At 38.8% G+C, this 12,176-nt stretch overlaps 1 protein-coding gene across 1 annotated transcript in view; it reads right to left on the bottom strand.

Annotated features, from left to right (window-relative positions):
- The window catches only part of Iqch (IQ motif containing H), a 141,078-nt gene that overhangs the window by 14,227 nt on the left and 114,675 nt on the right, over window positions 1–12,176 (bottom strand). The window lies entirely within an intron of this gene.

The raw sequence follows: 12,176 nt of genomic DNA, 5'->3' as shown, positions 1-12,176 counted from the left end.
ACCAAAATCGAATACCCAGATCATAAGTTCACACACATGATTTTTGACAAGCCAAAAATACACACTAAAGAAAAACTAGCATTTTCAACATATGGTTATGGCTTATGAGACCATGTAGAAGAATGCAAATATTTAATACCCTGCACAAAATTCAACTCCAAATGAACTGAGGACATCAACATAAGACTAGATACCCTGAATCTGGTAAAATCCAAAGTGAGGAATAGGGTTGACCTCATCTGAACAGGGCACTGATAGGACAAATTGTAAGACCAACAATAACAAATGGGACCTCATTATGCACTAAAGCTTCTATATGGCAAAGGACAAGATCATTCAGGCAAAGCTGCAGCCTATAGAATGCGAAAAGAACTTTCGCAATCATACATTTGATAGAGGCTTAGTATCTAAAATATTATGTAAAGAATTAAAAAATCCTGAACTAAAAGAAACAAATAACCCAATATAAAAATGGGGTACAGAACTAAGCAGAAAGTTCTCAAAAGGTGAAACACAAATGCTGAGAAACACTTAGAGAAATACTCAACATCCTTAGTCGTCAGGGAAATGCAAATTAAAGCCACTGTGAGATTTCATCTTACACCAGTCAGAATGACCAAAGTCAATAAGCCAAATGATAGCATATGCTGGAGAGAATGGGAAGGAGAGAACAATTATTCATTGCTGGTAGGAGTGTAAACTTGTACAGCCACTATGGAAAATCAGTGTGGTGGTTCCTTAGGATGCTGGGAATCAATCTACACCAAGGTGCTTTTGGGCATATGCCTAAAGGACTGTACATCCTACTAAAGAGATGCTTGCCTGTTCATGTTTATTGCTGACGTATTCATAATAGCCAGAGACTGGGAAACAGCCTAGACGCTCATCAATTAATGAATGCACAGTGAAAATATAGAGCATGTACACAGCGGAATATCAAGCTATTAATACAAACGAAATTCATAAGTAAATATATGGAACTAGAAAAAATATCATTCTGACTGGGGTAACCCAGACTCCAAAAGACAAATATGCTATGTATGCTTATATATGTGGGTGTTAGCTTTTAAGCCTTTGATAGGCATGTTATAATCTGTGTAACCACAAAGGTTAGTTATAGAGTAAGAGACAAGGGGAGGATCTCCTAAGGCAGGAGAAATACATAGTTATGAAGAGATGGGGGTGGGGAGAAGCAGGAACTAGAGGATTTAACAGGTGGGGGATAGAAGAGAAGGGTAAAGAAAGGGATACATGGAGGGACAACTAAACTAAAGGCATTTGAAAAACCGTATGAAAACCTACTAGAAGATTCCTAAAATATATACATAGATAAAAAGAACCTAAATGGAGTCAGTAAATATTAGGGGAGATAATGCCCCATGTAAACATCTTCTGCTACTAAGTAGAACCTCCAATGCCAGGAATGGGTTGCATTGGTCAAAGGCAGCCTATGGAAACTCCCAAACATCACAGGCTATTGCTGAGACTGTGGATTATTGTTCACAATCTGATGGTAAGGCCCTAGTGCTGAAGACAACACTTAAATATGTCATCAAATATGGAGAACTCAAGCTGGTACCTTACTAGAAGCTTCACCATAACTGAAGTTATTCTACATGCTACTGGAGGAGAGAGGTAACCATCAATGCCTTCCAGCTGCAGTCCCTGTGAAGTGTAGCAGTGACCTACCCACAGACACACTGGTGAAATAATGGCTCAAATGGTGTGAGAGTAAACCAATCACTTTCTGACTCCAATAAATTTGAAAAATGTTTAGTGCCAAAAATGCAAATATCTCAATATTTTTATGCTGATTGTGTTGAAATAAAATATTTTTAATATACAGTTTTATCAGAGTATATATTAAAATTAATATATTGCCTTGCCTAACATTAAAACTGTGTGGGACAAATGTAACTGTTATCTGTGGCTCACATTATATTTTTTTCTAGGCAGTTCTATCCTAGGGCTCTCACTTAAAATAAGCAGTGTTTGCTTCAGAATTTTATCTCTCCCTTTGATCAAATAAGTCTATGTCACCTGGTCTGTAATTCCTAATCAGAAAACGTTCACAGGCTTGTCATTCCAAGGTTTTGTGGGGTATGTATTGGTTTTTATCCTCCTTTTCTGGGATTTCAATCCTTACACAACAGGTCTTTTCTTCCACAGTTTAAAAGTGAGATTTAATCATTGTTCACCTTCCAGGGGTCCCATTGGATAAGCCAGTAGTTCTACCAGAGCAGTAACCAGACAGATGTTGGCTATTTTGTTTTTATCTGCTTCTAAGATTTTATCTTTCTTTAAATCTTCAAAGCTAAAAGTTCCCAGGTATGGTTGTCCTTAAATGTATCTTGTCTATCATTTGTAGTGTTTGTGGATTGTGTAATTTAATATAATTCACCACTTTTGGAAAATTATATTTGTGTTTATTTTAAAAGATTTATTTTCTCTTAAGACATTAAGTGTATGCATGTTGTAGTTTTATGTTCCATTTCCCACGTATCTCCAATCCCTTTATGCATGCTCATTATTTTCTTTCTATGTAATTTTGAATATTTCCCACTGACCTGTTTTCTAGTTCAGTAATCATTTTGCTCTGTTGTTTCCCTGTTATATTAATGTATAAAATTACTAGTGTCAACTTTTTGTGACTGTTTTTAGTTCTGTAATTTTCACTTCTAAAAAGCAAATTCAGGGCTTTAGTGAAACTATCTTGTTATTTTAAACTATCCTCTTATTTTCCTTGAATATTAATCATAGTTGTTTTAGAGTCTCTGAAAACTTCAATATTTGGATTTCTTGTGGACACTTTTTTTTCTATTTGCTTTCAGTTCTTTGGTCCTGTCTTTTAGTATGTCTTATGATTTTTATTGTTGCAGAGACTCTTCACGGTGTTCTTGTTCAGCATGGTGAATTCTGAGTGATTATTGTTTTGTCAGGGTACTGGAGATTCATCTGGGTATACCAAAGGCTAAGTTTAGACTGCAATTCACCTCTTCCTTGTGCTTGATCTTTTCATCTAGGCAAGAGTCTTTTTGAAGTTCCCACTGAAAGCTTGGAGTGTTTATCAGAATCCTTCCAGCTTAATAGCCTGGGAACTCTTCTCTCTAATATCACATGGTTTTAAAAATCCTTACCAGGTCTTTAGCCTTGTGGCTATTTGTTGTATTAGGTTTCTGGAGTCTTGAGTTATTCTTTCACAGGGTAGTATCTTCCAGTGATTTAAATAGGACCTGTACACAGAGTGTTAGCTGCTTCTTTGTCATTAGCTTTGCATGAGGAGTTTGGCTCTACAGTACCAAACTGCTTGACCATTCTGAACTCACCCCCTTTCTCTTTATGTAAGATTATGATTTTTGTTTGGACTATTGTTTTCAAAGGAAAGAAAAAACAAAACAAAACCACGCTTAAAAAAAAAAGACTTCAGGTAAATTTAATGGTCTTTTATTTGTTTGTTTGTCTTTTTGAGACAGGGTTTTTCTTTGTAGCCTTGGCTATCCTGGAACTGGGAGACCAGCCTGACCTCAAACTTACAAAGATCTGCCTGCCTCTTCCTCCCAAGTGCCTAGCATTCACTACCACTGCCGAGACAGTCTTCTGTTTAAGGACCAAAGATCTTCATGTATTGATTGGTCAGTTGCTTGCATTGCAATGTCTTCAAAAAGTTGTTATCTATATATATTTATCCAAGTTTTATAATTCATTTTTGGTGATTAAGTTGAACCTATCTTGTCAGAGAATAAGATCTCTAGGCATGGCAGGATATTTGTAACTCTCTCTCTAGGACAGTTAACCAGGAAGTTTTTCAGCCTTCATCCAAAGGGAATAAGAAAAATAAAAGGCTTACTCAAAGTTGTTTGTCGTTAATATCCTCAAAATAAGTATTTTATTTTACTTGTGAGAGATGTGCGGGCCTACACTTACCCAGTGCATCAGCGTGACTTTAGTGTGGGCAATTCCACTCCACCTCCGTGCCTGCTCGTATTCCCTGGAAAGTGTTACCTCCTTTCTGACACAAGGCCATCAAGTTCCTTGTCTGTTTTACTCAGCCCTGTCCCTAGGCTGGTAACTTAGATTAACTTTTTACATTTGTTTTTAACCTTAGTCTTTCCTTTAAAATATTTAAAAATTTGCTGTTGTATAAAATTCTTTTCAAACTAATTACTTGAAAGCACCATAAAAAACAAGAGTTTGCTATATAAACTTGCAAAGCAATTAATTTTTTTGAGCCTCAGCTTTTTCATCTACAAAATCAAAGCAATGGTGTTTACTTTTTAAAGTCATGGCAAAGATAAAACAAAATATCTGAAAATATTTTACACAGTATAAAATGTTTAGAATAATGTTACAAGTGATTATGGATTACCATGGTTTCTCCAGATTAGGTCTGGGTGTCTTGATATGTTCCACCTTAACCACTCAAACCCTGGGAGTAAAAGGGACGAGGCACTGCTCTACTTGCTTCCAAGTCTATATGGCAGTCTATGGCAGTTCTGAGTGTTATGTGGGGAAATACTCCTCTAGCAGGGGGTTTCCATGAACTTAAGGGGACTCTTGTAGATAGTGGGTTTTTGTTTATTTGTTTTTGTGGTCCTTGGTTTGTCCTGACTATTCTCTTTTCATAATAATCCTTGGCCATATCTGAAGTGGACATTAGAGATTATTCTTTATTTAATATTTTCTTACTCACTTACTCGCTATGGATAGCTGAGTACCCAAAGGTTGTTTTAAGTCTTAAAAAGGTCCAGCCTCTTTCATGCATATTAATGTTTCTTTTAGCTGTTCAATTCCTCAAAAATTTTTACTTCAAGCTAGGGAGATGGTTCAGTTTGTAAAGCATTTGCCTCACAACTGTGAGGACCTGAGTTTGGATCCCCTGGTCCCAAGTAAGAAGCAGGGTGTATGTGCATGTAATGAAAGCATTGGGAAATGGGAGGCAGAGATAGAGGGTCCCTGGATGTGCACAGGTAGTTAGCCTGGTTTATGTGGCAAAGTTCCAGGCTAATGAGTGACTCAGTTTCAGCAAAAACGTGCAAGGTGCCTGGAATCTGACCCCAAGGCTATCCTGTGACTTCTGCATATGTCAAGTACATATGCAGCGGCACTCAGTGGTGTATACACACACAGACATGAAACATATGTGCATCTTCAGTGACTGTGTCTGTAGTTCCTTCTGCATATAGCTAGGTTTTTCTTTATTTCTATGTTTTCTTTTTTCTGTACTCCTCTCATTCTCTTAATTGTAGGTATCCTAAGCCTGTCAGGCTTTAGTAGAAGAGCAATAGGCTTTGTTTTTATGTAGCTAATCTTTCTGTATTAAAACATTTGCTAGCTGCTACAATCTTTGCTGCATCCTTACTCTTGAGATTCATTCAGAAGTTTTAGTAGTTGCTTGGACTTGCAACTTTAACTTGATCCTTATTACAAGGCAGTTCTACTTTTCTGTGTTTGTAAAAGCCTTTCAGTATTGTGTGTGCCATCATGCATGTGTGGAGGTTCAAGGACAGCTTTGTGGTGTTGGTCGTCTCCTTCCACTGGGATCAAACTCAAGTTGCCACACCTGTGTGGCATGTACCTGTTGAGCCATCTTGTCAGCCCCTTTCAGCATTTTTTAATACCTCCTTTTTTGAAATTTAAGAACTCAGCTTAGTTTTTCCAGCTTTTCCAAGGTCCTATTATCTAGAATCTGTTTATTTTCATTTCTGCTAATACTGCCTGATACATTTAGTGGCTCAAAATTTTTGTGTTCTTTGACAAAGTAGCTAGAATGTTCAGCATACAAACACCACTGTATCTTCTAACTGCTTTGCTAGTGCTGTGAACACATTAGGTCTTCTAAGTTGTCACAGGTGCCAGTTTTGCTAACTATTTCATCACTTTATAACACGACTGTTTACATGACTTCATGGCACCATGCGTATCACCGTATCCCCGTCAAACTTGTGGGTTTTGCTTGGGGACACCTTCATTCTGATGCTTGTTTTGGTGTCTACCAGGCAGACCAGCTGTTTGAATATTCAAATACTGAAGAAGATTGATGTTGTTTAAACAACAGAGGATGTATTTCCTATTCACGTTCCTCTTCCTCATGCGTGGCATGTGTCTCCTGTCAGTTTTGGTGCCCTCTGACACCAGACTGTTACGATGAGCTGTTAAAATGAGGTTCCATGTGTTTCCAAGGTGGGAAAGAGGATATGGCAACTCAGATGTTCTGCAAAACATGACATATTTCACGTCTGATCATATCTCACTGGTCAAAACAATTTACATGGCTATGCCTAACTTTGTGGGAACACTGAGAAAGTATAGGTCTGTTATATGCCTGCAAAGGAGAGAACCACAGCATTTGTAAACAATGCTAATGCTTCCTACCATTGCACTATCTGGGCCACAGAAAAGGATTTTTCCTGGTTGTGGAGCCATTTAAGACTGTGGCACACTGCCTGTGTATGTTGTGATACCAGGCCCGTCACACTGCGGCAAAAGGAAAAGTATACATGATGCCTTTCTCCATACAGCTTGTGCCACACCTTCATTTCATGAAATCAACTGGGGGCATTCTGTAGCATTACAGAAATATCTATAATGAGAACCACCAAATTACTTAGAAACTCAGCAATGCATCTCTCCAACATTCATCAAGAAAATAATAAGCTCATGGGATAATCTGACACTCCCCACACTCAATTTTAGACAAAAAAAAAAAAATCACTGAAATTCTTTGATGATAATGGGAAGAAAACCAAGTTGAACAAGAACATTGGTACCATCAACAGTGATGCATTGTTTATGTTACTTGCTTTTCCTGGAAAGAGCTCCCTCTTTAAATTCAACCCAAAACAAAAACAGGGAGCAGAGCTTACCCTTGGATTTGGGGAAATGGCTTTCTTTCTATTCTCAGTGTAGCCTAAAGAGAGAATGAAATCCTAGGGAAGCCACTCTTATACACACCCTTGGTAAGGAAGAGGCCGGCATAGGGACTGTGCAGTGGAGGTTGGTGCTTCTGCAGCTGAGGGAGCCCATCAACTCCCTCTCTGAGGCAGAACACTCTTTTGAAATGGATTTCAGAACTCTTTCATTAGGCTAGCAATCACATTTTAGTTATAGGGAATCCGTTCTTGAGAGGAAAAGGCACACACGGGAGAAAGCTTTGTACAGTTATGGGTTCAAATGCCAGCTCCATAACATTCTTGGCTGCATAGCCATGGGAAAAATCTCACTGTGATATAGTAGAAACAACATCTCCTTACAGCATGGGCATGAAGAATAAATGAGATGGTGGAGTGAAAATGCTCATCCCAGTGGCCAATAAAGAGGAAGTGCTCTAAAATGCTGGCCCATCAGCTCCCTCTCTGAGACAAGTCCATCCAGACAGTGAGGGTAGCCAGGAGTAGTGAAGAATGCTTGTAGCCCTAGGAATTGAGCAGTCAAGGCAGGAAGATTGCCATGAATTTGAAACCAACCTAAGATTCAGAGTAAGATTCGGTCTCAAAAAACTAAAAGAAGATGATGAAGAAAGAGGGAGAGAGGTGGAGGAGAAAGAAGAAAAGGGGAAGAGGAAGGAAAAGAAGAGGCGCATTGGTGGAAAGGTCTCACTAGGGATACATTTCTGAATCCATGTTCAAAGTCAAGAAATACGAGCGCCCATCTCAGGAAAGATCAGGCAATAATACAACTTGGAAATTTGTAAAATACAAATATGGTCATATGATTCTCACTTCATTCTCTCTCTCTTTCACACACACACACAGAGTTTTGTCCTTAATCTGTGTATATATTTGTCTGTATGTATATGTGATATATATCCATGTATTTATGTATATGCATATCTACAGTATAAATATACTTATTTACATATACATGATTGCTTATATTTATTTATATGTATTTGCTTTCTTTCTCGTTATCCTCTGATTTCTTCAAATGGGTTCTTTTTATCTCTGGTTCTGTTTTTTTTTTTTTTTTTCCTTTTCTTTGTGTTGTTGCATTACTCTGTTGCTCCTAATCCATATTTCTCTTTACCTTTTTATCTTTCATTCTTTGTAAGTTATTGAACATGAGCAAACCTGTGGGTGAGTCTGGGGAACTGTGGTGCCTCGCTATCCATTCTTTCTGTAACTTTCCCTAGCAAGACTCCTGACTCTTGCTGGATCCACTTCCTCTGCACCATTAGTCTGCTCCCCTAGATCACTCCAATCGCAGTGTCATAGCCAGTGAGGTTTATCCTAGGCAAATTATTGTTGACTAAAACCTTTTCCCAACACCCCACTATGACAACTTGTAATACACTCAGCATTGGCAATCTTTGACAGTCTCTATAGAGACTGAACTTAAAAAAAATAATAATAAAAAGAAGTGTAGCTCTGTATTCCATTTTAAAATTGAACTGTTTGGTTTGTTGCTATCTAATTTCTTGAGTTCTTTATATAATTTGGATATGAGCCCTCTGTTGGATGTAGGGTTGGTGAAGATCTTTTCCTATTCTGTAGGCTGCTGTTTTGTCCTTTTGATGGTGTCATTTGCCTTACAGAAGCTTTTCAGTTTCATGAGGTCCCATTTATTAATTGTTCATCTTAGTGCCTGAGCTGTTGGTGTTCTTTTCAGAAAGTTTTCTCCTGTACCAGTGAGCTCAAGGCTATTCCCCACTTTTTCTTCTGTCAGATTTAGTGTTTCTGGTTTTATATTGAGGTCTGTGATCCACTTGTGCAAGGTGATAGCTATGGATCTATTTGTATTCTTCTATATGCAGACATCCAGTTAAACCAGCACCATTTGTTAAGTACACTTTTTTTGTTCCATTGTATAGTTTTGGTTACTTTGTCAAAAATCAAGTGTCTGTAGGTATGTGGGCTTACATCTGGTTCTTTGATCCAATTCTGCTGATCAGTCTGTCTGTTTTTATGTCAATACTATGTGGTTTTTATTACTATTGCTCTGTAGTACAGCTTGAGATTAGGGATGGTGTTACTTCCAAAAGCTCTTTTATTGTATAGGATTGTTTTAGCTATCCTGGGTTTTTTATTTTTCCATATGAAGATGAGAATTGTTCTTTCAAGGAATGGCTAAGAGCACTTAAAGAAATGTTCAACATCCTTAGTCATTAGGAAAATGCAAATCAAAACAACTCTGAGATTCCATCTTATACCTGTCAGAGTGGCTAAGGTCAAAAACTCAAGTGACAGCTCATGCTGGTAAGGATGTGGAGCAAGGGGAATACTCCTCCAAAGCTGGTGGGAGTGAAAACTTGTATAACAACATTGGAAATCAATTTGACAGGTTCTCAGAAAATTGGGAATAGCTTTACCTCAAGATCCAGCTATACCACTCCTGGGCATATACCCAAAAGATGCTCAATCATACCACAAGGACACTTGCTCATCTATGTTCATAGAAGCTTTATTTGTATTAGCCAGAAACAGAAAACAACCTATTTATCCCTCAACTGAAGAATGGATTAAGAAAATATGGTAAATTTACATGATGAAATATTACTCAGTTATTAAAGACAATGAGTGAGTGAGGTAACTCAGGTGCAGAAAGACAAACATGGTATATGCTCACTTATATAGACTTTAGCCGTAAAGTACAGGATAACCATGCTACAATTCACAGACCCAAAGAAACTAAGTAGCAAGTAGGGCTCAAAGGAGGATGCTTGGATCTCACTGAGAAGAAAAATAGACCTCTGGGTGGGATGGATGGAGGGATCGGGTGGGAAGGGGAACAGGAAGGACCACGTGTGGGAAGGACAGCAGGAGCGAGAACTGGAATCAGTGTGTGTGGGCATCTCTGGGACAAGCTAAACATCCAGGACAATGGGGACTCTTGGGAATCCATGAGGGTGACCTTAGCTAAGACTCCTAGCCATGGGGATATGGAGCATGAAATGGTCACCTTCTGTAACCAGGCAAGACTTCCAATGTCGGGCTGGGGGAACCAACCCAGCCACAAAACCTTGGACTCACAATTTTTCCTGCCTATAAGAGGTACAGGAATAAAGAGCGAGCAGAAAGTGGGGGGATGACCAACCAATGACTGGCCCAACATGAGTCTCATGCCATGACAGGGAGCACACACCAACACTATTAATAATATCTGCTATACTTGCAGACAGGAGGCTAGCATAACTGTCATCTGAGTGGTTTCACCCTGCAGCTGATGGAAATAGAGGCAGAGACCCACGGCCAAACATTAGGCAGAGCTTGGGGAATCTTATGGAAGAGGGGAGGATGAATTGAAAGAGCCAGACAGGTTAAGGACATCACAAGAAAACCTACAGAATCAACAGAGCTTCTTAGGGACTCTCACAGAGACTGAACCACCAACTAGAGAACATGCATGAGACAGACCTAGGCCCCCTATGTAACAGATGTACAGCTTGGTCCTCCTGTGGGACCTCTAACAGCTTGAGCAGGGCCTGTCTCTGACTCTGTTGCCTGTCTTTGGATCCCTTTTCCCTTGTCTGGCCTCAATAGAAGATGTTCCCAGTCCTCCTACAGCTTGACATACCAAGGTGAGTTGATATCCGTGGGAGGTCTCCTCTTCCCTGAGGAAAAAGGGACTGGGGTCTAGGGAGGGGAGAGGTGGGAGAGAGGTGAGGAGGGGTTGGGAGGAGAGGAGGGAGGGGAAGTTCCAATTGGGATGTAAAGTAAATAAATTAATTAATGGATAAAAAATAAAGAATTATAACCAATCATCCAAGAAACAAAGGTGTAAATAGCTCCTTATGTTCTGGGCTTTACTTTTCTCAAAAATATTATAACTCCAATCAAGTGCAAAGCCCTTAACTCAAGAATGAACACACTTCAGGTAGTAGAAAGTGATAAAGTATGTTTTGAGCTTCTTTGAGACTTCCCTGCCAAATATGCTGATTCACAAAATGTATCCTGTTTTGATGCTGTAGAAAAATAAATAGATTAGCTACCTTGTGGTACATGGACTGTTTCAATCCCACCAGTTTGGGACTAGAAACTAATTCAGAAAGGATTGTATGTAGCAGATGTAAAAATTTCAGGTAAATTAGTTCATTCTGGCATTTTTATTGTTTCTGCATTTCATCAGTTTTAAGGTAACTTGCAAAGCAATATGAGCTCCATCATATGTGTTTGCACCAGCATAGATCAGGCTAACCAAAGAGCCTCATGACCTTGACAGTGCCCTGGCAGTCTACTGGGGTTGCCAGATATCATCCAGAAGATTCTCTTCACAGTTGGTACTGTGCTTAAGGTCTGAACGATGTTAAAGGGCCCATAAAAAGTTGACTCTTGAAAATAGTATTGGTTCTCAAGTAATAAAACTAAAAATTTATAGACATTGGGGCTACTATGAATGTAGCTCAGTGGCAGACTGCTTACCTAAAATTAATAGATATTGAATTGTATCTCTACAAATTAAAACATTCAATTAGGCTGCAACTGTATAATTATGTCATTATATGTGGGCAGTGAATTTATTTTTATATTGTTTATGTGATATGTGGTTGTGTTTGTTCAAGTAAGTACTGAGTCTTAGAACATCTTAAGGTGTCAGAGATTTGAAAATATTTGTTGAAGTGGAAAACTTAAAAATATTTCTCCAGAGTAAAATGAGTTTCTGGGCATGGACTGGAGGTTTTGGTTTAGGAATAAGTCCTTGTATTTCACATACCCCATGATGCTATGTTTGGATGGAGCAGCTGCCTCCTTCCTTAAAAAAATAATCAGAACTCCTTCCTGAAAGAAGTCATCAAATATAAACAGCAAAATGATACGAACTTCATTTTATTGTTCCCTAATTTGTATTTCAAACAAAACACTTATGTGACTATATTGGGAACAGGGCCTTTAAGGAGGTGACTAAGTTAAATGAAGTCATAAGAGTAGAGTTCTGATCCTTTAGAACTGGTGTCCTTATACAAAAGATATCACCTTCCATGATGTGTGTGGGTGCATGTGTGTGTGTATGTGTGTGTTAGGCACATAAGGAGAAGATGCATTCTACAAGCAAACAAATAAGTCCTCTTACCAGGAGCAAAACTACAAGTGGCTTGATCTTGGAGTTCCACCCTCCAGCTGTGAGAAGAAAAATTCTTGCTGTTTAAGTCACCCCATCAGTGCTGACTGTTCTATTTGTCCGAGAAGACCAAGAGGCTGTATCTTAGCAAGCAGCAGTGGGCAGGCTCTGGAGGCCCAGGGCAT

The sequence above is a fragment of the Meriones unguiculatus genome, chromosome 6, assembly GCF_030254825.1.
Source record: "Meriones unguiculatus strain TT.TT164.6M chromosome 6, Bangor_MerUng_6.1, whole genome shotgun sequence".
NCBI classification, from domain to species: Eukaryota; Metazoa; Chordata; class Mammalia; order Rodentia; family Muridae; genus Meriones; species Meriones unguiculatus.
Note: the sequence above shows the minus strand (reverse complement) of the source record. Positions and strands in the feature narration are given on the sequence as shown.